Source organism: Amblyomma maculatum, chromosome 1 (assembly GCF_055883805.1).
Source record: "Amblyomma maculatum isolate TAMU_Amacu chromosome 1, ASM5588380v1, whole genome shotgun sequence".
In the NCBI taxonomy this organism is placed as follows: Eukaryota; Metazoa; Arthropoda; class Arachnida; order Ixodida; family Ixodidae; genus Amblyomma; species Amblyomma maculatum.
The window spans coordinates 58,860,399-58,885,966 of NC_139344.1; the positions used below are offsets into that span (position 1 = coordinate 58,860,399).

Genomic DNA, 25,568 nt, shown 5'->3' on the forward strand with positions numbered 1-25,568 from the left:
TCAGCTGCCAGGCGGCGTTTGTGGTGAACCGCCGCCGAAAACTGCGGGCATCCGAAGATCGACTTTTAGACCGAAGCCGAACTTCTCTGGCGACACGCGGCAGGCGGGGAAACCGCCTCCGTAGGTTTTGTGGTGTCCTGAACGATTTGTGGGTCGGCTGCCTACCGACCAGCGTCAGGAACATTCTGCAACAGAGCGGGGCGTGTGTGAGCAAAAATGACAGACGGTGCTTGGACTTCGTTTGTATGCAGCCCGACGTTCCGCTGGGAGGACAATACATGCACACATATGCCACTGTTCTTCAGAAGCGGAGGCCACGCAATCATGAAGGTAGGCACCATGCGGGTACGGGCGTCTCTCGCTAATACATGACTCTCAAGCTTAATTCGCCGTTACACGTAGCTACTTTGAATGTCAGAGGGCTGGGAGCGAGAAGGCGACAATGCCAGCTCAATCGCCTCTTTTTATATAATGATATAGATGTAGCAGCTGTGCAAGAGTCAAAGATTGAGAGCCAAGAAAGCACTGACCGTATGGTGGCTTCTTTTCAAACAAACTTTTATGTGTGTGTATGCCATTCTGTTGGTGTATCGGGTGGATGCCTTTTATTTATACGTAACACGCTGGGAGTAAGCGTAGAGTCCGTTTTTGCCTGTCCAACTGGTCGGCTTTTGGTTACTGATTTTACCTACTGTAATTTATGCTGGCGTGTGTTGTGTTTGTATGTTCCCAATTCAGAACGCGAACGTGAAGTGTTTTTTGAGTCTATTGAATCGTGGTTGAAGGTCGACAAAATCTTGCTTGTACTTGGTGACTACAACTGTGTGTGCTCAGCTGTGGACCGAGCGGCGAAGTGTAAACCTCGAAGAGACAGAAGCTCCGAGCAGTTGAATGCACTTGTGCATGAATACGGCCTTGAGGATGTTGGTAGTGTGTTCTCCACTGGAAACCAACCAGAGTTCACGCACTTTCAGCGAGATAGCTATGCTCGATTGGACAGGGTGTATGCCTCGGTTGATCTTGTTTCTCTATGTACTGCATATGAGGTCAAACCTGTGTCTTTCAGCGATCATTGTCTCGTGAGTGCAGTGTTCCGTAGGGCAGGAACAAAATCGCGCTTTAACTGGCACCTATGGAAACTGAATGCCAAACTTCTCGCCGATGAAGAGTTCCTTACGGAAGTTAAGACCGAGTTTGAAAGTCGTCTGACTATGCGACCAGTAAGTTTTGCAGCGGAATGGGACAGCTTCAAAGAATGGGTCAAATTGAAATCCATAGCAAAGAGCAGTAAGGTGCGGCATAAAGAGAAAGAAAAAGAAAAAGAACTGAATGAACAACTCCAGTTTCTTTTGAGCATGGAAAGTTCAGTGCCAGGGCATTTCGCCAGTAAAATACGAGAGATAAAAAGTTAGTTGGAAACAATCGACAGTGAAAGATACACAGCGGCTGTTATACGTGCAAAGGCTGAAAAACTTTGGGCTGGAGAAGTACCGACAAAACGAGCGCTAGCAGACGAGAAAAGATACGCCTGCCAGAAAGAAATAAGGAGTATAAGATATGCCGGCCATATCACTGAAGATGCTAAAGATATTCAGCGTGCGGTAACAGAGCACGAAGAACTGCTTAGCGCTAAGCTTGAGACTGTAGGCGGCTTTCGAACAGATTTTCTAAGACTGATGCCTGCACTGGATGACGAAAGTAAAGCGCGCCTAGAAACACCGGTAACGTTGCAGGAGATAATATCTGCAATAGATGACCTGACACCTGGGAAGGCCCCTGGGCCGGATGGTCTAAGCGCCGCATTCTTTAAAACTTTTCAGCAGTATGCGGCTCAGTTTATGCTCTGTGTAATCACTGAAGCTTATGAACGTAATACTGTTCCGTTGTCTTTCTCTACATCGCACATTGTTCTAATACCCAAGACAGATGATCCGGAGAAACGACAGTTGGTGGGGTCATATCGACCGATAAGCCTCACCAATGTTGACTATAAGGTGTACATGAAGCTTTTAGCAAAAAGACTGCAAAGCGTAATAAAAACATTGGTTGGGCCTCATCAAACGTGCGGCATCAAGGGTCGATCCATTGCCACGAATATACATGTCGCAAGAACCGTATTAGAATGCGTTGATGCACTCGGTGGTCAGATAGCCATGATGCAATTAGATTTGGCGAAAGCCTTTGACAGTGTTTCTCACGAAATTCTTTTTTCCGTTTTGGAGCATTCTAACCTTGGTGACGTCATAGTGGAGGGTGTTAAAATGGCTTATGCGAACTGCACGACCCGTATTATTGTGAATGGTGAACTGACTGACAGCATCGCAGTACGGTCATCAGTAAGGCAGGGCTGCCCGCTCTCACCCCTGCTTTTTGCACTGTATTTAGAGCCACTTTGCTTGGCTATCATTGATAGCGGTCGCATTTTAGGGTTCAAGCTGCAATCAGCACACGTGAAAATGCTAGCATACTCTGATGACATTGCAGTCTTTTGTGCAACTAGAAAGAGCATCTGTGAAGTCACTGGTGTCGTCCAAACATTTTGTGATCAAACCGGATGCAAGATCAATTGGGAGGAAAGCTCTGGGTTTTGGCATGGTGATTGGGACGTGACACCTGATTTCTTCTGTAAGCTGCGATGGTCTGCTCTCCCAACACGATATCTAGGCGTGCCTTTAGAATGTTATCAAGATCCCAACGTGCACTGGGTGGAAGAAACATCCAGAGTGAAAGAAAAAGCGGGTGCGTGGCAAGGAAGGCAACTGTCAATGTTTTCGCGCGCTTCTATTTGCAATGTTTTTCTTATTTCGAGGATGTGATACCTCATAAATGTGTTGTGTATCTCACGAACCTCAATTCAGAAAATGCACCGCGTTTTTGCTGTTTTTATTTGGGCATCCACATGGGAAAAAACCGCCCGGACGAATTTGTTTATTTCTGTTAAAAGGGGCGGGCTTGGCCTTGCACATCTGTTCTTGCGTCAGGTGGTCTCGCGATTTATATTCCTCCGTGATCAAAAAGATACCTTTCTAAGAACTGTGATGCAAGTGCGATTGCAGAGGCTGCTCCCTGAATGGATTGTGTCATGTGAAAACATGCCTGGTACTGTGACTGGCTACCTGCGCGAGGTTGTTTTTTCGTGCAAGTTGCTAGAAGTGCGGTTTTCTTTTGATTATCTTTGCAATGTTCCCAAAAAAAAACTGTATAAAGATCTCATTGACGTGATGCTGCCGGTGCCTTTTTACCGGGCATTACACTGTGGAGGACCAGGGCAGGACGTTTTGAAAAGAGTTAAGAAGATGCCCGTGAGGCCATCAGCTAAAACGTTCCTTTTCAAACTTCACTCCAATACGCTCCCTGTTAAAACCTGGCTGAATGAAAAAGGTATCTTCGTCCCATGGACAACAAATTGCCTGTAGTGCAAAAAACCGGAAACAATTGAACACGTTTTTTTACAGTGTTGGGATGCTGTCTTCCTATGGGACGTCCTCCAAAGGACAATTAAAAAGGAACTTCCATTAACTCCTTACGGTATAAGATTCCTACCAGTGCAGACCAATGATGCCCCTTATGATTTAATTATGCTTCTTGGCCTCCATAGTTTGTGGAAAACACGAATGCAGGTGCGTCATGCAGATATAGATACACGATGTGCGCGTGAAAACTTTATTGAAAATGCTGTGTATATACACGAAACTTTCAGGATGCAGCAGGATCCGCCACAATGGCATTCTCTGTTTGATGAGTTGGTGAACATGAAAAGATTTTAGCCGCGTACGCGTTAGCTGAAGTGTAGTTGACGTGTTTTATCATGTGTATTTTGTTTTGTGTTTCACGGCAATAAAGAAAAAAAAAATCTCGGACAGCAGTGATCGTATAGTGGTTAGTACCTTGCTCTGTGGCCGCAATAACCCAGGTTCGAATCCTGGTCACTGCATTTTATTTTACTTCATTTTCCGATTTTTACAACCCTTCTTTTAGCTCTCTTTGTCCTTCCTCTGTGGTTTCGTGTTCCTTGTCCAAGGTTCTTTAGAACTAGTTTGCCTTGTCAACGGCGGTTTCCATTTGCGCACCGTCTCTCTCGGACAGCCGTGATCGTATAGTGGTTAGTACCTTGCGTTGTGGCCGCAATAACCCAGGTTCGAATCCTGGTCACGGCAATTTATTTTACTTCATTTTTCGATTTTTACAACCCTTCTCTTAGCTCTCTTTGTCCTTCCTCTGTGGTTTAGTTTTTCCTTGTCCAAGGTTCTTTAGATCTAGATTGCCTTGTCAACGGCGCTTTCCATTTGCGCACCGTCCCTCTCGGACAGCCGTGATCGTATAGTGGTTAGTACCTTGCGTTGTGGCCGCAATAACCCAGGTTCGAATCCTGGTCACGGCAATTTATTTTACTTCATTTTCCGATTTTTAAAACCCTTCTCTTAGCTCTCTTTGTCCTTCCTCTGTGGTTTCGTTTTTCCTTGTCCAAGGTTCTTTAGATCTAGATTGCCTTGTCAACGGCGCTTTCCATTTGCGCACCGTCCCTCTCGGACAGCCGTGGGATTCCACTTCCGGCCACCGAGCGTGACGGACGTGATTATCATGGGCTCCCAAGGAGCGGATTTAGCGGCCCAGCTGGGCCGTGGTATCAGGAGCACGGAAAGGCCTACCAAGGATTATGAACTGGTTCTACCGCATCTGCCTACAGGTTCGAGTGTTTTACATACTGTTTTTTTTTGCATGGCGACATAAAAGCCAGGCCGTACCGGGTGGAGCACTTTCGAGACTCCCTCGCTCGTCTTTCACTGCTGCCGGAAGTGGTTGCCCTCTGGGCATACCAAATGAATCACGTGGGGGCGGTAACGTTTAATGGTGAAGAGGCGAAAGCGAAGATTTTGGAAGCCCAAGCTATTGAAGTGAAGGAACACCGCTGCGTAGTCATTGACCCCTGTAACCAAGGCATCAGGCTGAAGCTTTTCTGGCTGCTTCACGGCGTGCAAGACGATGATGTGCGAGCGGCGTTGGCAGCTTTTGGAAAAGTGACTGAAATTTCAAGAGACAAGTGGAAAGTACAAGGGTGTGTCGACAAGGCTTCAACGACACGAACGGTCACGCTGAAGCTAAAAGTGGGCGTTACCATTGAGGACCTGCCGCATCAGCTTCGGGTCGCCGAGGACGTCGCACTCGTCCACGTCCCAGGCAGAGCCCCGCTTTGCCTCCGGTGCCGCGGGAAAGGTCATTTACGGCGTGAGTGTCGTGTGCCGCGCTGCGGGCTGTGTCGTCGCTACGGCCATGACGAGTCCCAGTGTATGCGCACGTATGCCAACGTTGCAGGCCCCGTGCCGAGTGAAGTGACAGGCGAGCACTTGATGGACGCAGTGGACGCCGAGGAAGCGAGCAGTGGAATCGCTGAGGAGGCAGAACAGAACGAACAGTCCTCTGAGAAGACCCCTGCCCCTAAAGAACACTGTGAATCAGAGTTGATAGTTCCGTTGTCGAATGTCGCTGGGACCGAGACACCCTCGAAAGAAGACGGCAAAGGCAGTGCTTCACGCCCAGCTTCGGCTACGCAACACAGTGAGGAACAGGGGGACACTGAAGCTGAGATGCCAGCTGCTTCTACCTTGCCTGTGAAGCGTGTGCACGAAGACAGTGTCAACGAGGGATCAACCCAAGGAGGAGCGGAAAACGAACAGCCTCTACTGAAGGCGGCCCCCCTTCGCCGGGCGTCCTTCAAGCCAAGGCCAAACGTGCCCCCAGACCGGAGAACTGTGTCACCTGTGCCTCCGCCATAGCGGGGGTGCCCTTTCCGGTCGAGACGTTACAAGCCCGGTCCATGATCGGGAGCAGCGCTTGGAACGACGGACGGACTCGCCAAAAAGGAAGAATGGTCATCCCGTGCAACAGATCAACCGCAATGCTGTCTTTCTGCAAAAGCGATGTGAGTGATATATGTTTCGCGATTTATAATTTCTTGAGATGGCGACCAATTTAACCACTAGCTTGCGCGTAGCCACGCTAAATGTGAGGGGGCTGTCAACGCGTCGGAGACAACTGCAGCTGAACCGCATTCTGCTGGAAAATGAAACTGATGTGCTAGCAGTTCAAGAGAGCAAAATGGAAAGCGAACAACAAACAGAGAAAATGGCTGAAATGTATCACTCTAGATATAGTATTTGTGTTTGTCATGCGGTTGGAAGATCGGGGGGATGTGTCATTTTCATTCGAAATTGCATAGAGTGTGTGCAGTCTGTGTTCTCGTGTGAGAGTGGTCGGCTTTTGATATGTGATTTCAGTTTTTCTGGATTGAACTGGAGAGTGATCTGCGTTTATGCCCCGACTAGAACGTTCGAGCGCGAAGAGTTCTTTCACTATATGAAATCCTTCCTAATACATGAGAGGCGTGTTCTCCTGCTTGGAGACTTCAACTGTTTCTGTAGACCGGAAGATAGAACAACAGACCGTGTCCTTCGTGACAAGAGTGCAGAGTTACTTATTGACATTGTTATTGAGGCAGAGCTTGAAGATGCTGGCTGTATAATGACGCATGAAGGCCAAGCAAAGTTCACGCACTTTCAAGGTAGCTGTCATGCAAGGTTGGACCGAATATATGTTCCCATTGATTGTGTGCCCTTGTGCTCGGAATATCAAACACTTCCCATGAGCTTTAGTGACCACTCCCTCGTAAGGATTACTCTAGGCATGAAAAGTTAGGCAACAACGTTCAATTGGGAGCTATGGAAATTTAATGAAAAACTGCTGCTGGATGAAGAGTTTACCACTAAAGTTAAAGAATATATTAAGCATATGTTACAAAATGACTCTAATTTTATACAAGCATGGGAGCAGTTTAAGTGCGAGGTAAAGATAACTGCTATTGACCGAGCATGCACTCTCCGACGTAAAGAAAGAGAACAAGAAAAAGATTTTCGTAGCACACTTGAATACATGCTTAGCATGGAGAGCGTTAAGCCTGGCTTGTTCGCCCAAGATATTAAAAAGATAAAAACCAAACTTGAGGTGATGGACGAAGAGAAGTATCGCGGTGCGGTGATAAGGGCACGCAGCGAGAAATTATGGCTCGGAAAAACGCCCACGAAAAGGGCACTTAGTGACGAAAAAAGGTACGCAGTGTCAAAAGAGATAAAAGATATCTGCTATCAGAACGTAGTTAGCTCGGAAAAAAAACGATTGAACGGGTGTTTGTAGAATTTAACAGCGATTTGTTTAGCCTGAAAACACCGGACATTGAACGCTTCAGAAAAGACTTTCTGTCGCTGATGCCAAGAGTAGAAGACGAAGTGGCGCAGACACTTGAAGCAAGTATTACTTCGGTGGAAATTGAGGCCGCTATCGGGGAATTAAATTCCAATAAGTCACCCGGACCAGATGGTCTTGGTGCTGCCATTTACAAGGCCTTTCCAACTAAAATGGCTGTTTTACTGGAAAGAGTTATTAGTGAATGCTACGAAAAGAACGTACCTCCTCCGTCTTTTCGAATGTCACACATTGTACTAATCCCGAAAACAGATGACCATGTTAAGCTTCAGACTGTAGCGTCTTACCGTCCTATAAGTCTAACGAATGTTGACGATAAAATTTTCATGAAAGTATTAGGGCGACGACTCCAACGTGTAATTACTTCTCTTGTAGGCCCACATCAGACATGCGGTATAAAAGGAAGGACCATTTTTACTAACATACACGCAGCAAGGAGTGTACTCGAATGTTGTGACGCGATGCATGACCACGTAGCCATGATGCAATTAGACCTCCACAAAGCATTTGATAAAGTGGTACATGAAATTTTGTTCTCTGTTTTAGAGTACGTCAATGCTGGTTCCGTGATTACAAATGGCGTGAAAATGGTTTACGAGTGCTGTTCAGCGAGACTGGTCGTGAATAAGCAGTTAACTGATCGTATACCTGTTCAGTCGTCAGTAAGGCAGGGCTGTCCTCTGTCTCCCCTTTTGTTTGCGCTTTATCTGGAGCCTTTCTGTCTAAGATTGCTTACAAGGCCAAACATACGCGGTTATAGATTTTTTCAAAGTGAAGTTCGGGTTTTGGCATACGCGGACGATATTGCGGTTTTTTGTACTGACCATGAGAGCGTGCAAGAAGTTGTAAAAGAAGCCACTGCTTTTTGCATTTCAAGTGGAAGTGAAATTAGTTGGGCAAAGTGTTTAGGATTTTGGCACGGAAACTGGCAATACGCGCCTGAACTGTTCTCCAGTATGCAATGGACAACAACGCCAGGCAATTACCTTGGTGTGCCACTAAAGCATTACCGTGAAAGCAAGGAATGTTGGGCCGGGGAAGTTGAGCAAGTGAAAACCCAAACAAACAAATGGGGAGGACATAACTTTTCTATGTTCGCAAGAGCTACCGTTTGCAATATGTTCCTAGTTGCAAAAATTTTTTACATGCTGCAAGTGTTATCTATGCCAAGAATGTCTGTTCAAAAACTGCATAGGGTATTTGCCACGTTTGCGTGGGCTTCAACATGGGAGCGTACCAGTCGATGCAATCTTTTTCATACGGTGCATAACAGTGGACTAGGCTTGTCACATTTATACTTAAAGCAGATTGTAACAAGGTTCTTTTTTTTGCGCGAACAAAGCGATGTTTTTCTTATAACGGTAATCGAAGTGCGATTGCGGGATTCACTGCCGGAATATGTAGTTTCGACTATGTCTACAGGGACAATGGCTCTAAGTGCTTTTCTTCGCGAAGTTGTCGCGTCCTTCCAAATAGTGAAGGCGAGATTTTCAAATGAGTATATGTGTACTGTTACGCGAAAACGGCTGTACAAAGATTTATTGGAAACCTTTTTACCTGTGCCTCTTTATCGCGCTGTATATGCTTTGGGTCCGGAGCGGGACGTGTTGAAAAGAGTGAAAAGAATGCCCATAAGATCGTCCGCTAAATCTTTCCTTTTTCATTTGCATACCGGCACTCTTCCGGTGAAGCCATGGCTGGAAAGCAAATGCCTTTTCTTGCCTTGGTCCGCTGACTGTTTAATTTGCAAAAAGCTGGAAACCATAGAGCATATTTTCCTTGATTGTCACGATGCGGTTTTTTTGTGGGACATGCTACAGCGCACTATTAAAAAGGACTTACCAATAACGCCGTTTGGCATACGCTACCTTCCATGCGCCCAGCCAGGAGAAGTGCCCAGTGATTTATTGATGGTCTTGTGTATGCACAGCATATGGAGAACGCGGGTGGATGTTCGCCATGAGCATGTTGTCGTACACCCAGACCATCAATACTTTGTTGAAAGTGTAATGTACATGCGTGATGCTTTCGGAGGGCAATCTGAACCCCCGGATTGGCTGCCAGTCTTGGACAAGCTCATGTCACCTAATCCATTTTATCACAAGAAACCTGTAAGAAAGTGACTTGTGTTTATAATTCCATGCGACTTTTCATCGTTTTTTGTAGTTGCCAAGTCGGTAATAAAGAAAAAAAGAAAAAAACTCGGACAGCCGTGATCGTATAGTGGTTAGTACCTTGCGTTGTGGCCGCAATAACCCAGGTTCGAATCCTGGTCTCGGCAATTTATTTTACTTCATTTTCCAATTTTTAAAACCCTTCTCTTAGCTCTCTTTGTCCTTCCTCTGTCGTTTCGTTTTTCCTTGTCAAAGGTTCTTTAGATCTAGATTGCCTTGTCAACGGCGCTTTCCATTTGCGCACCGTCCCTCTCGGACAGCCGTCATTCTACTTCCGGCCACCGAGCGGGACGGTCGCGGAATCATGAGCTCCAGCGGAGCGGCGACAGCGGCCCTTGCCGGCCGCGGAAACAGGAATCTTGATACGGATGAGAAGGACTATAAGTTGATTTTGCCGACGCTGCCTACAGGACGTGTTGTTTTAAACACCGTATTTTTGCACGGCGACGTGCGAAATAGGCCGTACAAAGTGGAAGATTTTCGCGATGCCCTCGCCAACGTTGGAGCGCTCCCCGATGTTGTGGCGTTGGGGGCGTACCAGATTAACCACGTTTGGGCTGTCACGCTCAGCAGCGCTGAAGCAACGAAGAAGCTGGCTGCGTTGAAACAAGTAGAAGTAAAGGGACGTCGCTGCATCATCATCGACCCAGAGGACCAACAGGTGAAGCTGCGGCTGCACTGGATGTTGCACGGTGTGGCCGACGACGACATCCGGACGGCCCTTGCTGCTTTCGGTAACGTAACCGAGGTGACCCGGGAGCGGTGGCGCGTCCAAGGCGTCAAAGAGAAGGGGTCAACAACGAGAACAGTTCTCCTGAAACTGAAACCCGGTATTAAGACTGACGACCTACCTCACCAGCTGCGAGTCGCCGGTGAGTTGGCCCTCGTTGTGGTGCCTGGGCGGCCTATGCAGTGCCTGCGCTGCCGTGGTAGCGGTCACGTTAGACGTGAATGCAAGGTGCCCCGGTGTTCGAAATGCAGGCGTTACGGCCACGTCGACAGTGAGTGTGTCCGTACATATGCGGTGGCCACGGGGCTCGCATCGAGGGAGGAGATAGCTGAACACCGGATGGATGTATCAGAGGCGGAGGAAGCGGCGAAAGAAGTCGAGGAAGTAGGCAAGCCGGAAGCGGCGACTGTCTCTTCTGGGACTTCTAGCAGAAACACAAACGTGTCAAGTGAGACAGCGAGGCAACCTGAAGGAAAAGACTCGGCCGCGGCCTGGGCTGATACTGAGAAGGAAGACAGCTTTTTGGCAGCTATGGAACCCGTGATGATGGCCTCGACGAGCAGCGAGGAGCAACAGCAACAGTGCAATGTTCGTGCGGGCAATGTCGCGGCCAAACGGCCTCACGCCCAGACTGGTGATGGAGAGAACAAAACAACAGCGTCAAGCGTTGAGGAACCGCCTACGAAAACGGTCCAGTCCCGGCGGTCCTCTCTCAGACCAAAGCCGAACTTTCTGGGGGACAAGCGGGCCAGCGATATGCCACCGCCGCTGCAAGACCATGCAGCCGCACCGGAGGGCTGCGGCGGAAACAAAGGCGTCTAGCCGGGTGCTAGACGCGAAAGGTAAGCGCAAATGCTCTCGGTCTCTTCACTCTATTTTAAAATGGATCCAACCCCTGCTCTTACATTCGGGTCGCTTAATGTTAGAGGGTTAGCAACGAAGAAAAAGCAGAGCCAGGTGTTGCGCCTTATAACGGACAGAGACATCGATGTGCTAGCCGTTCAAGAGACCAAAGTCGATGGAGAGGAAGAGACCGGAAGCATGGTGCAGCGCTTCACGTCGAAGTATTATGCCATTGTGAGCCATGCAGTCGGAACTTCTGCCGGGTGCGTCCTTCTTGTAAAAAAGTTGCCTGGACTTAACATGCAGACTTATGCTTCCGGAGAGACAGGGCGATACGTGATTTGTGATTTCGGTTTTGAGAATATAGAATGGCGGGTTATCTGTGTTTATGCACCTAATGAATTGGAGGATAGGTGTTCCTTTTTTGAGGGCCTGAAATATTACTGCACTAGTGAGAAACAGATAGTGCTCATGGGCGATTTCAATTGTGTTCTGGCGGCTCGCGATAAAAGCAGCACCCGAGCCTTCAGGGACAGAAGTACAGACTTATTGTCACGGCTGATAGATGAATATGCATTAGATGATGTGGCGGAGTGTTTAGACGGTGAACGTAGTGTGCAATACACCCACTTTCAAGGTATTAGTCATGCTCGCCTCGACAGGATTTATATGTCACTGGACTTAATACCAAAGTGTCAAAAATACCGAGTTTTACCAGTGGCCTTTTCAGATCACTGTGCAGTGATATGCACTCTAGGCAAAAGGAAGCGAGCCAGTGGATTTTTTTGGGAGCTGTGGAAATTAAATTGTAAACTGCTAAAAGACCAAATTTTCACTGAGTATGTGACGGAAAAAATTACCAAAATAGTAAATGAGTGTCAAAACGAAATCGGGCTCCACTGGGTACTAGCCAAAGAAGAATTTAAGATGAAGGCCATTGAGCGGTCTACTTTGCTAAAGCACCAGGAAAGATTACAGGAAAAACACCTGAGAGATATACTTGAAAAATTATTGGCGCAGGAATGTAAAACGCCCGGCATAGGTAAGGAAGATATTAAGAAAACAAAGCAAAAGCTTGAGCTTATCGAGGAAGACCGATATCGAGGGGCGATAGTGAGGGCGAGAGCGGAAGAATTGGTTGCAGGGGAGACGCCCACTAAGCGGGCTTTAGGAATGGAAAAAGCGCACGCTCGACGCAACGAAATTCAGGAGATCGAAGGAGCGGGTGGGGTAGTGACCGATAGCGATCGCATCCATCATGCTTTCTTTGATTACTATCAGACGTTGTTCGCACAACATGAAGTTGACGTGCACAGATTTAAAGGCGAGTTTCTCTGCGCTATGCCTAGGCTCGATGAATCCCAAAAGGAAAGCTTGGAGAGGCGAATTAGTGAAAAAGAAGTTGAACGAGCAATAGAGAACTTGAACCCGGGAAAGTCTCCTGGCCCAGATGGGTTAAGTGCAGCTTTTTACAAAGCGTTTAAAACGAAATTAACCCCACTTTTGACTTTGCTGTTTAATGATGCCTATGATCGTAAGGAGTTGCCCCCGTCTTTCGGTGCGGCCCATACCGTCCTCATCCCTAAAACAGATGATCCTATAAAACTCAGACAGGTTACTGCATATAGGCCGATGTCACTAACGAACGTCGATTATAAAATATTCATGAAAGTCTTGGCGGCGAGGCTTCAGAGTGTTATTAAAGAAATTGTTGGCCCTCATCAAACATGTGGTATAAAGAACAGGTCTATTGCTTACAATATTCATAAGGCAAGGTGTGTGCTGGAGTGTAGCGACGTTACTGGGGTACCTGTGGCAATTCTCCAGCTAGATCTTGAAAAAGCGTTTGACTGTGTTGCTCATGAGATTTTGTTTTCTATCTTAGATCATATCAATGTAGGTTCTATTATTACTGAGGGTGTGGCCATGGCGTACCGACACGGCACTACAAAGTTAATTGTTAATAAATCGTTGGGGGCCCCCATTAACGTGGAACGTTCGGTGCGTCAGGGTTGCCCCCTCAGTCCACTCTTGTTTTGTATGTATGTTGAAACTTTGTGCTTGCACATAATACAGAATAATGCTGTTCATGGTTTTCGGCTGCATGAAGCGGAAGTGAAAGTCCTAGCATATGCAGATGATGTAGCAATTTTCTGTGTCACAAAGGATAGCATTAGCAGTGCGGTAGAAGGTGTTAAAAGATTTAGTTTGGTCACGGGAAGCAAGGTGAACTGGGGAAAGTGCGTGGGGTTCTGGCACGGAGAATGGCCGGATACTCCTCACACTTTCGCTAATGTGACATGGTGTACGACCCCTGTAAAGTACCTTGGAGTCCCGTTGGAATTTTAGAGATACTGAACAGTATTGGAAGGTGCAGGCACAAGAGACACAAGAAAAAGCAGAAAAGTGGAAAGGTACTCATTTATCCGTGTTTGCAAGAGCCACTGTGTGTAACCTGTTTTTTATTAGTAAACTGTGGTATGTGATGCAAGTGCTCCACTGCTCGCGAATTAACATACAAAAGGTACATCGAATTTTTGCGGTTTTTGTATGGGCCTCTAGCTGGGAAAGGTGCATGCGGACAAACTTGTTCAGACGGGTCAAAGACGGAGGCCCAGGGCTGGGACACTTATTTGTGAGGCAACTGGTAAACAGATTTTTGTTTTTCCGTGATGTTGAAGATCCTTTCCTGCGCACAGTGTGCCAAGTAAGGCTAGGGCGAGCCTTGCCAGAGTATGTAGTTGCAACAAAATGCATGACAGGAGGCATTTTTGGTTATTTCCGAGAGATAGTAACCAGCGTCAGATTCTTAACTACTCGGTTTTCAAAGGAATATTTGAGCAGCGTAACAAGGAAAACGTTGTACAGAGATGTGTGCGATGTTATCTTTCCGGTGCCGTTGTACAGGGCTTTGTACTGTGGAGGCCCCGGCGGTAATGTGTTGCAAAGGGTTAAAAAAATGAATGTATCGCCGGAAGTCAAGAGTTTTTTCTTTAAAGTGCATACTGGAACTTTACCCGTCAAATCTTTTTTGGAAGAAAAAGAGATGTTTCTACCGTGGGGACCAAACTGCTTAATCTGCAAGCAACCGGAGACCATAGACCATGTTTTTTTTGCACTGTTGGGAAGGGGTTTATTTTTGGGACGTGCTACAGAGGACCATGAAGAAACAGCTCCCGTTGCATTCACACGGAATTAGGTACTTGCCGACAAAAAATGAGGGTGGGATCCCGTTCGATTTAGTCATGCTGGTGGGCCTCCACAGTATATGGCGCTCTCGTATGGCCGGGTACTACTGTGACCCCGAAGCGCGTCCAGCGCGTATATATTTTCGAGAGAGCATCTGCAAGTTTGTAGAAATACAGAAGATACGGAATCCTGTCCCTGAGTGGCTCTCAAGGCTAGAGCCTTTGACAACACTCAGAGAATTTTAATGTGACAAAGCCTGGTCCTCTCTTGGGGATTTTCGCTTCTTGTATAACTGTGTAAATATTTTGCTTTCTTTTTGTCTTTGTTTTGTGAAAGCCGGCGACCGGCAATAAAGAAAGAAAAAAAGAAGTCTCGGACAGCCGTGATCGTATAGTGGTTAGTATCTTGCTTTGTGGCCGCAATAACCCAGGTTCGAATCCTGATCACGGCAATTTATTTTACTTCATTTTCCGATTTTTACAACCCTTCTCTTAGCTCTCTTTGTCCTTCCTCTGTGGTTTCGTTTTTCCTTGTCCAAGGTTCTTTAGAACTAGATTGCCTTGTCAACGGCGCTTTCCATTTGCGCACCGTCCCTCTCGGACAGCCGTGGGATTCCACTTCCGGCCACCGAGTGTGATGGACGTGCTATCATGTGCTCCGCTGGAGCGGCGTTAGCGGCTCAGCCGAGCCGCGGAAACAGGATTACTGTCCATGATAACGAGGAATACGAAGTAATGCTGCCCCACCTACCTACAGGTCGTATCGTTTTGAACACAGTATTTTTGCACGGCGACGTTCGGGCGCGGCCGTATAGGGTCGAGGACTACAGGGATGCCCTTGCCCGTTTGGATTTGCTCCCTGAGGTTGTAGCCCTGGGAGCATTCCAAATGAATCATGTGTGGGCGGTTACGTTTAGGAGTCCAGAGGCCATGCAGAAAGTGCTCGCGGCTGAAAGCATTACCGTCAAGGAACGTCGGTGCATCGTTATCGACCCCAACAAGCAGGAAGTACGAGTCAAGGTGCACTGGGTTCTTCACAATGTGACTGACGAAGATGTGCGGGTGGCCTTCCGACCGTATGGTGAAGTGACGGAAACGTCAAAAGAGAGGTGGCGTGTTCAGGGCGTCACCGAAAAGGGGTCCACAACTAGAATGTTGAGCCTGAAGCTGAACAAAGATGTCACAGCTGAAGACATTCCCCACCAAATCCGTATCGCAGGTGAGCCAGCTCTTTTAGTAGTCGCAGGGAGGCCCCCCTTTGCCTGCGATGTCAAGGGAAAGGCCACATTCGTCGCGACTGTCCAGTGCCTAGGTGATCGCGTTGTCGGCGATTTGGGCATGATGAGAGCCAGTGTGTTCCCACGTACGCCAGCATGACGGGCCCGGCAAGGAACAGTGAGCTGGCGGAACATGTCATGGATGAGGTGGAGGCCGAGGAAACGTCAAAGGAAGCAGGGGTTTTACCATCTGCTGCTGCAAAAGACCTGCAACCTTCAAGCGGTGAGCACACAGTGGCGACGACGGCCTCGCAGCATGAACTGCCTGAACTCAAACAGGAGCAGAAGAAAAATCAAGAGAAGACGCCTACTGTCGAAACGGTGGACACCTCAAGGAACGAACCAAGCACCCTACAAAATTTCAAAGATGCAACCATGGAAGACACCGCTGTTTCGGCCACAAAACGCTCTCATCTTCAAGCGGTACAAGTCGACCAGCCAAGTGACGGTGCAGCAGTGGAGGAGCCGCCCACCAAAGCGACACCGACGCGGCGAGCGCCATTTAAACCAAGGCCAACTATTCCGCCTGATAGAAGAACAGCAGAAGCAACGCCGAAGTAGCGCTGCTTCTGTGGTAACTTTGTCCTTTTCGGATGCCGGAGCAACGTGTGCGACACACTCGACTACGCATGGAGGACGACCCAGAAGAAGCGCATAGAGCCTCGAGTAAAGGCTGGCACAGCGTGGACACAAGTGTTAATCCGCTGAGCACGGAAACCGCTGCCGCGACACGGTGCCCTGAGGTGAGCACTGCACGATTTGTGTGTTCCTCCAGAGATAAGGGAATAATAATTCATATGCCATTGCGCATAGCGACGTTGAATGTCAGGGGGCTGGCAGCGATCAAGCGTCAGCGTCAAGTCAGCCGAATTTTCCTAGAAAATGATTTGGACATTATCGCTGTGCAAGAAACCAAAATTGAGAGTGAGGAACATACAGATCGAATGGTTGCCAATTTTCAGTCGCGATACAATGTGTGTATATGTCATGCTGTTGGAAGGTCGGGTGGTTGCGCCCTATTTTTGAGAAACAGTCTGGGCATCGTGGAGGAAAATGTCGTAGCATCCGAAGAAGGCCGGTTACTGGTTGTTGACTTTGTACTGTCTGGTAGTGCTTGGCGTGTTATATGTGTGTATGCACCTAACAATCAGACTGAGCGTGTTGCTTTTTTTTTGAGAAGGTTGAAGTGTTCTTAAATTGCGCGAAAAGTGTTATTCTTATGGGTGACTTCAACTGTGTCTGCTTAACAGAAGATCGAGTACCCAAGTCCCCGATCCGCGATCAGAGCGCTCGGTTGCTGAACTCACTAATTCAAGACTATAATATGGAAGATCTTGGCAGTGTACTGTCCCAAGGCTCACATCCCGGTTTTACGCATTTCCAACGCGGCAGTAATGCGAGACTAGAAAGAGTGTACGCCAGCTTGCAACTTGTCGCAGCATGTGAAAAATACGATCTAAAGCACCTCTCGTTCAGCGATCACAGTCTTGTGATGGTTACGTTTGGTAACAAGCCCAAAAAGTCAGGGTTTAGTTGGGACCTCTGGAAGCTTAACGTAAAGCTTCTAGAGGATGAAGAATTCATTGAGCGAATTAAAGAAGAGATAGCTAAAATGCCCTCGACTAGCTCATGGAACTACGCAGCAAAGTGGGAGTCATTTAAGAACGACGTCAAGGTGATCACGATAGAACGAGGAACAATACTTCATCAAAGATGTCGAAAAATGGAGAAAGAATTGAAGTGCAATTTGGATTTCATAATGTGTATGGAAACAGCAGCGCCTGGCATGTACATAAACAAAATCCGAGAAATAAAGAACCAGCTAGAAGCTCTGGAGACAGACAAGTACAGAGCGGCAGTGATAAGAGCGCGGGCCGAAAAGTTGTGGGCAGGTGAAGCACCGAACAAACGTGCGTTGTGCGATGAAAGGCGGTATGCAACGCAGAAAGAAATCCGGCAGATTCGGTACCACGATGAGATTACCAGCGACAAGAAGGAAATTGAGCAGGCCTTTGTGGAATATTATACAGAACTGGTAGGGAATAAAAGAACGAGGTGCGAACAGCTTGATGAATTTTTATCGCTAGTGCCCCGATTAGATGAGCCCACTGTTGCTCGCCTAGAACAACCCATCAGCATTGGTGAAGTTGAAAGCGCAATTGACGAGCTAGTCCTTGGGAAGACGCCAGGGCCCGACGGCCTCGGGGCCGCTTTTTATAAGACTTTTCGAGATGAAATTAGCCCAGCTTTACATGCGGTGGTCACGGAAGCCTACAAAGAAAAACAAATGCCGCTGTCTTTTCGTACTGGTCACGTAGTGCTAATCCCCAAAACGGATGACCAAAGGAAATTGCAGTCGGTAGGGTCTTATCGCCCGATTACGCTGACCAATACCGACTACAAGATATTCATGAAGGTTCTGGCCAAGCGCCTGCAAAGTGTGATCATGCAACTCGTTGGACCGCACCAAACCTGCGGAATAAAAGGGCGCAGTATATGCACAAATGTTCATGTTGCGCGTAGTATTCTGGAATGTTGTGATGACTTTGCTGGTCGAGTAGCAATGATCCAACTGGACCTGGCAAAGGCATTCGATCGGGTATCGCATGAAGTTCTGTACAGCGTGCTCGAACATGCAAATGTAGGATGTGTTATTCTTGATGGTCTAAAAATGGTTTATGACAATTGCACCTTTCGAATCATTGTTAACAAAAGCTTAAGCGAAATTGTGCCCGTGCGGTCTTCAGTAAGACTAGGTTGCCCACTCTCTCCTTTACTTTTCGCTCTGTACCTGGAGCCATTTTGTCTTAAACTGATCAACTCCGAACTAATTAACGGTGTTCGTATTGAGTCGTCCCAGGTGAAAGTTCTTGCCTATGCGGATGATATTGCGGTGTTTTGTAGCGACCGAAAAAGTGTTCAAGAAGCAATTTTCGTTGCAAAAAAATTTTGTGAACAGACAGGCGCTGAGATTAACTGGGACAAAAGTGTCGGCTTCTGGTACGGAAATTGGGAAATTGCGCCGAGGTCTTTTGCGAACCTCCAGTGGACAACCGTTCCATCGAAGTACTTGGGAGTGCCACTGCAATATTATAACAGGAGCGCCGATTACTGGAATGACGTGATGCCCGCAGTGAAGGAGAAAGCAGGGGCATTTCAAGGTAGAGAATTATCCATGTTTGCGAGGGCATCCGTTTGCAATGTTTTTCTAATCTCCAAATTGTGGTATGTTTTGCAGTTTCTTTCCATGTCTCGCGTATATGTGCAAAAAATGCACAGAGTGTTTGCTGTATTCATTTGGGCGTCCAACTGGGAAAGGACAAAACGAACAAATTTATTTCGATCAGTTCGAGATGGTGGTGTCGGTCTCTCACATTTGTTTTTTCGGCAACTCGTCTCCCGTTTTATGTTTTTCAGGGATCAAAGTGAGCCCTTCTTACGTTCAATGATGCAAGTGCGCCTAGCAAATGCCCTTCCAGATTTTGTTGTGTCTACTGCAGGGTTGCCAATATGCGGGTTGAAGGGATATTTAAAGGAGATTGTTGACTCTGTCTATATACTGAAGGTTCGATTCTCGATAGAATATCTAAGTCTGGTGAACAAGAAAAAATTGTATAGTGACTTAATAGATGTCATGATGCCAGTTCCCTTGTACCGAATGATAAACAATGGAGGCCGAGGGCAAGATGTTTTACAAAGAGTTAAAAAGATGCCGATCAAAGCAAGTACGAAGTCGTTCTTTTTCAAACTGCACACTAGTACACTTCCCGTTAAGACCTGGCTAGCTGACAAAGGAATATTTGTACCCCGGACCACAAACTGTTTATTATGTAAAAAGCCTGAAAACATCGAGCACGTGTTCATTGAATGCTGGGACCCGGTATTTTATTGGGATATTCTCCAACGTACCATAAAGAAGGATTTGCCCATAACACCTATAGGAATACGCTATCTACTAACAGACAATGATCACACAGGTATACCTTACGACATGATAATGCTGCTCGGCCTCCATAGTTTATGGAAGACACGAATGGCAGTCAGGAATGCAGATGTCAATGTGCTGTCGGTCAGAGAAAACTTTATTGAAAGTGTGTGCTATGTACGTGAAGGTTATCGGGCGCAGGTTGAGCCACCTTCATGGGTGAATGTTTTGGATGAACTGATCCAGTTCAGGAAATTTTAATGTATCACTTCAGCCAAAGCAGGCTGAAGTGTTTTTTTTATTACAATGTATTTCATTTGTCTCAGTAACCAGGTAAATAAATAAAAAAAAAAATCTCGGACAGCCGTGATCGTATAGTGGTTAGTACCTTGCGTTGTGGCCGCAATAACCCAGGTTCAAATCCTGGTCACGGCAATTTATTTTACTTCATTTTCCGATTTTTACAACCCTTCTCTTAGCTCTCTTTGTCCTTCCTCTGTGGTTTCGTTTTTCCTTGTCCAAGGTTCTTTAGAACTAGATTGCCTTGTCAACGGCGCTTTCCATTTCCGCACTGTCCCTCTCGGACAGCCGTGTTTCCACTTCCGGCCACCGTGCGTGACGGACGTGATTATCATGGGCTCCCAAGGAGCGGATTCAGCGGCCCAGCTGGGCCGTGGTATCAGGAACAGGGAAAGGCCTGCCAAGGAATATGAAATGGTTCTACCGCATCTGCCTACAGGTTCGAGTGTTTTGCATACTGTTTTTTTGCACGGCGACGGAAAAGCCAGGCCGTACCGGGTGGAGCACTTTCGAGACTCCCTCGCTCGTCTTTCACTGCTGCCGGAAGTGGTTGCCCTCGGCGCATATCAAATGAATCACGTATGGGCGGTAACGTTTAAAGGTGAAGAGGCAAAAGCGAAGATTTTGCAAGCTCAAGCTTTTGAAGTTAAGGAACACCGATGCGTGGTCATTGACCCCTGTAACCAAGGGATCAGGTTGAAACTTTTCTGGCTGCTTCACGGCGTGCACGACGATGATGTGCGAGCAGCGTTGGCGGCTTATGGAAAAGTAACGGAAATATCAAGAGACAAGTGGAAAGTGCAAGGGTGTGTCGACAAGGCTTCAACGACTCGAACGGTCACGCTGAAGCTAAAAGTGGGCGTTACCATCGAGGACCTGCCGCATCAGCTTCGGGTCGCCGAGGACGTCGCACTCGTCCACGTCCCAGGCAGAGCCCCGCTTTGCCTCCGGTGCCGCGGGAACGGACATATACGTCGTGAGTGTCGTGTTGCCGCGCTGCGGGCTGTGTCGTCGCTACGGCCATGACGAGTCCCAGTGTGTGCGCACGTATGCCAACGTTGCAGGCCCCGTGCCGAGTGAAGTGGCAGGCGAGCACTTTATGGACGCAGTGGACGCCGAGGAAACTAGCAGTGGAACCAATGAGGATGCAGAGCTGAAAGAAGAATCCTCTGAGAAGACCCCTGCCCTTAAAGAACCCTGTGAGTCAGATGTGATTGTTCCGTTACCGAATGTTGCTGGGTCCGAGACACCCACGAAAGAAGACGGCAATGCATGTGCTGCAAGCCCAGCTTCGGCTACGCAAAACAGTGAGGAACAGGGGGACACTGAAGCTGAGATGCCAGCTGCTTCTACCTTGCCTGTGAAGCGGGTGCACGAAGACAGTGTCAACGAGGAATCAACCCAAGGAGGAGCGGAAAGCGGACAGCCTCCACTGAAGGCGGCCCCCCTTCGCCGGGCGTCCTTCAAGCCAAGGCCAAACGTGCCCCCAGACCGGAGAACTGTGTCACCTGTGCCTCCCCCATAGCGGGGGTACCATTTCCGGTCGAGACGTTACAAGCCCGGTCCATCATCGGGAGCAGCGCTTGGAACGACGGACGGACTCGCCAAAAAGGAAGAATGGTCGTCCCGCGCAACAGATCAACCGCAATGCTGTCTTTCTGCAAAAGCGATGTGAGTGATATATGTTTCGCGATTTATAATTTCTTGAGATGGCGACCAATTTAACCACTAGCTTGCGCGTAGCCGCACTAAATATGAGGGGGCTGTCAACGCGTCGGAGACAACTGCAGCTGAACCGAATTCTGCTGGAAAATGAAATTGATGTACTAGCAGTTCAAGAGAGCAAAATGGAAAGCGAATAACAAACAGAGAAAATGGCTGAAATATATCGTTCTAGATATAGTGTTTGCGTTTGTCATGCGGTTGGAAGATCGGGGGGATGTGTCATTTTCATTCGAAATTGCATAGAGTGTGTGCAGTCTGTGTTCTCGTGTGAGAGTGGTCGGCTTTTGATATGTGATTTCAGTTTTTCTGGATTGGACTGGAGAGTGTTCTGCGTTTATGCGCCGACTAGAACGTTTGAGCGGGAAGAGTTTTTTCACTATATGAAATCCTTCCTAATACATGAGAGGCGTGTTCTCCTGCTTGGAGACTTCAACTGTGTCTGTAGACCGGAAGATAGAACAACAGACCGTGTCCTTCGTGACAAGAGTGCAAAGTTACTTATTGACATTGTTATTGAGGCAGAGCTTGAAGATGCTGGCTGTATAATGACGCATGAAGGCCAAGCAAAGTTCACGCACTTTCAAGGTAGCTGTCATGCAAGGTTGACTGAATATATGTTCCCATTGATTGTGTGCCCTTGTGCTCGGAATATGAAACACTTCCCATGAGCTTTAGTGACCACTCCCTCGTAATGATTACTCTAGGCATGAAAAGTAAGGCAACAAAGTTCAATTGGGAGCTATGGAAATTTAATGAAAAACTGCTGCTGGATGAGGAGTTTACCACTAAAGTTAAAGATTATATATTAAGCATATGTTACAAAATGACTCTAATTTTATACAAGCATGGGAGCAGTTTAAGTGTGAGATAAAGATAGCTGCTATTGACCGAGCATGCACTCTCTGACGTAAAGAAAGAGAACAAGAAAAAGAACTTCGTAGCACACTTGAATACATGCTTAGCATGGAGACCGTTACGCCTGGCTTGTTCGCCCAAGATATTAAAAAGATAAAAACCAAACTTGAGGTGATGGACGAAGAGAAGTATCGCGGTGCGGTGATAAGGGCACGCAGCGAAAAATTGTGGCTCGGAGAGACGCCCACGAAAAGGGCACTTAGTGACGAAAAAAGGTACGCAGTGTCAAAAGAGATAAAAGAAATCTGCTATCAGAACGTAGTTACCTCGGAAAAAAAACCGATTGAACGGGCGTTTGTAGAATTTTACAGCGAATTGTTTAGTCTGAAAACACCGGACATTGAACGCTTCAGAAAAGACTTTCTGTCGCTGATGCCAAGAGTAGAAGACGAAGTGGCGCAGACACTTGAAGCAAGTATTACTTGCGAGGAAATTGAGGCCGCTATCGGGGAATTAAATTCCAATAAGTCACCTGGACCAGATGGTCTTGGTGCTGCCATATACAAGGCCTTTCCAACTGAAATGGCTGTTTTACTGGAAAGAGTTATTAGTGAATGCTACGAAAAGAACGTACCTCCTCCGTCTTTTCGAATGTCACACATTGTACTAATCCCGAAAACAGATGACCATGTTAAGCTTCAGACTGTAGCGTCTTACCGTCCTATAAGTCTAACGAACGTTGACTATAAAATTTACATGAAAGTATTAGGGCGACGACTCCAACGTGTAATTACTTCTCTTGTAGGCCCACATCAGACATGCGGTATAAAAGGAAGGACCATTTTTACTAACATACACGCAGCAAGCAGTGTACTCGCATGTTGTGACGCGATTCATGACCACGTAGCCATGATGCAATTAGACCTCCACAAAGCATTTGATAAAGTGGTACATGAAATTTTGTTCTCTGTTTTAGAGTATGTCAATGCTGGTTCCTTGATTACAAAGGGCGTGAAAATGGTTTACGAGTGCTGTTCAGCGAGACTGGTCGTGAATAAGCAGTTAACTGATCGTATACCTGTTCAGTCGTCAGTAAGGCAGGGCTGTCCTCTGTCTCCCCTTTTGTTTGCGCTTTATCTGGAGCCTTTCTGTCTGAGATTGCTTACAAGGCCAAACATACGCGGTTATAATTTTTTTCAAAGTGAAGTTCGGGTTTTGGCATACGCGTACGATATTGCGGTTTTTTGTACTGACCATGAGAGCGTGCAAGAAGTTGTAAAAGAAGCCACTGCTTTTTGCACTGCAAGTGGAAGTGAAATTAGTTGGGCAAAGTGTTTAGGATTTTGGCACGGAAACTGGCAATACGCGCCTGCATTATTCTCCAGTATGCAATGGACAACAACGCCAGGCAATTACCTTGGTGTGCCACTAAAGCATTACCGTGAAAGCAAGGAATGTTGGGCCGGGGAAGTTGAGCAAGTGAAAACCCAAACAGACAAATGGGGAGGACATAACTTTTCTATGTTCGCAAGAGCTACCGTTTGAAATATGTTCCTAGTTGCAAAAATTTTTTACATGCTGCAAGTGTTATCTATGTCAAGAATCTCTGTTCAAAAACTGCATAGGGTATTTGCCACGTTTGCGTGGGCTTCAACATGGGAGCGTACCAGTCGATGCAATCTTTTTCATACGGTGCATAACGGTGGACTGGGCTTGTCGTATTTATACTTAAAGCAGATTGTAACAAGGTTCTTTTTTTTGCGCGAACAAAGCGATGTTTTTCTTAGAACGGTAATCCAAATGCGATTGCGGGATTCACTGCCGGAATATGTAGTTTCCACTATGTCTACAGGGACAATGGCTCTAAGTGCTTTTCTTCGCGAAGTTGTCGCGTCCTTCCAAATAGTGAAGGCGAGATTTTCAAATGAGTATATGTGTACTGTTACGCGAAAACGGCTGTACAAAGATTTATTGGAAACCTTTTTACCTGTGCCTCTTTATCGCGCTGTATATGCTTTGGGTCCGGAGCGGGACGTGTTGAAGAGAGTGAAAAGAATGCCCATCAGATCGTCCGCTAAATCTTTCTTTTTTCAATTGCATACCGGCACTCCGTCCGGGTTAAGTGGAGAAATATGGGAGAGGCCTTCGCCCTGCAGTGGGTATAACCAGGCTGATGATGATGATGATGATGATGATGATGATGATGATGATGATGATGATACCGGCACTCTTCCGGTGAAGCCATGGCTGGAAAGCAAAGGCCTTTTCGTGCCTTGGTCTGCTGACTGTTTAATTTGCAAAAAGCTGGAAACCATAGAGCATATTTTCCTTGATTGTCACGATGCGGTTTTTTTGTGGCACGTGCTACAGCGCACTATTAAAAAGGACTTACCAATAACGCCGTTTGGCATACGCTACCTTCCATGCGCCCAGCCAGGAGAAGTGCCCAGGGATTTATTAATGGTATTGTGTATGCACAGCATATGGAGAACGCGCATGGATGTTCGCCATGAGCATGTTGTCGTACACCCAGCCCATCAATACTTTGTTGAAAGTGTAATGTACACGCGTGATGTTTTCGGAGGGCAATCTGAACCCCCAGATTGGCTGCCAGTCTTGGACAAGCTCATGTCACCTAATCCATTCTACCACAAGAAACCTGTAAGAAAGTGACCTGTGTTTTTAATTCCATGCGACTTTTCATCGTTCTTTGTAGTTGCCAAGTCGGTAATAAAGAAAAAAAAAAAAAGTCTCGGACAGCCGTGATCGTATAGTGGTTAGTACCTTGCGTTGTGGCCGCAATAACCCAGGTTCGAATCGTGGTCACGGCAATTTATTTTACTTCATTTTCCGATTTTTAAAACCCTTCTCTTAGCTCTCTTTGTCCTTCCTCTGTGGTTTCGTTTTTCCTTGTCCAAGGTTCTTTAGAACTAGATTGCCTTGTCAACGGCGCTTTCCATTTGCGCACCGTCCCTCTAGGACAGCCGTGATCGTATAGTGGTTAGTACCTTGCGTTGTGGCCGCAATAACCCAGGTTTGAATCCTGGTCACGGCAATTTATTTTACTTCATTTTCCGATTTTTACAACCCTTCTCTTAGCTCTCTTTGTCCTTCCTCTGTGGTTTCGTTTTTCCTTGTCCAAGGTTCTTTAGAACTAGATTGCCTTGTCAACGGCGCTTTCCATTTGCGCACCGTCCCTCTAGGACAGCCGTGATCGTATAGTGGTTAGTACCTTGCGTTGTGGCCTCAATAACCCAGGTTCGAATCCTGGTCACGGCAATTTATTTTACTTCA

The 25,568-nt window shown here is 47.0% G+C and overlaps 4 non-coding genes and 2 pseudogenes across 4 annotated transcripts; all 6 read left to right on the plus strand.

Moving 5' to 3' along the window:
• The first annotated feature begins 4,085 nt into the window (after window positions 1–4,085).
• On the plus strand, window positions 4,086–4,157 carry TRNAH-GUG (transfer RNA histidin (anticodon GUG)). The gene has a single exon. It is a non-coding gene; the product is annotated as a tRNA-His (tRNA).
• Window positions 4,158–4,309: 152 nt separating this feature from the next.
• Window positions 4,310–4,381, plus strand: TRNAH-GUG (transfer RNA histidin (anticodon GUG)). The gene has a single exon. It is a non-coding gene; the product is annotated as a tRNA-His (tRNA).
• Window positions 4,382–9,466: 5,085 nt separating this feature from the next.
• Window positions 9,467–9,538, plus strand: TRNAH-GUG (transfer RNA histidin (anticodon GUG)). Its single transcript has one exon. It is a non-coding gene; the product is annotated as a tRNA-His (tRNA).
• Window positions 9,539–13,369: 3,831 nt separating this feature from the next.
• Window positions 13,370–14,448, plus strand: LOC146202485 (uncharacterized; annotated as a pseudogene).
• Window positions 14,449–14,843: 395 nt separating this feature from the next.
• Window positions 14,844–16,098, plus strand: LOC146202486 (uncharacterized; annotated as a pseudogene).
• Window positions 16,099–19,757: 3,659 nt separating this feature from the next.
• On the plus strand, window positions 19,758–19,829 carry TRNAH-GUG (transfer RNA histidin (anticodon GUG)). Its single transcript has one exon. It is a non-coding gene; the product is annotated as a tRNA-His (tRNA).
• Window positions 19,830–25,568: the final 5,739 nt, after the last annotated feature.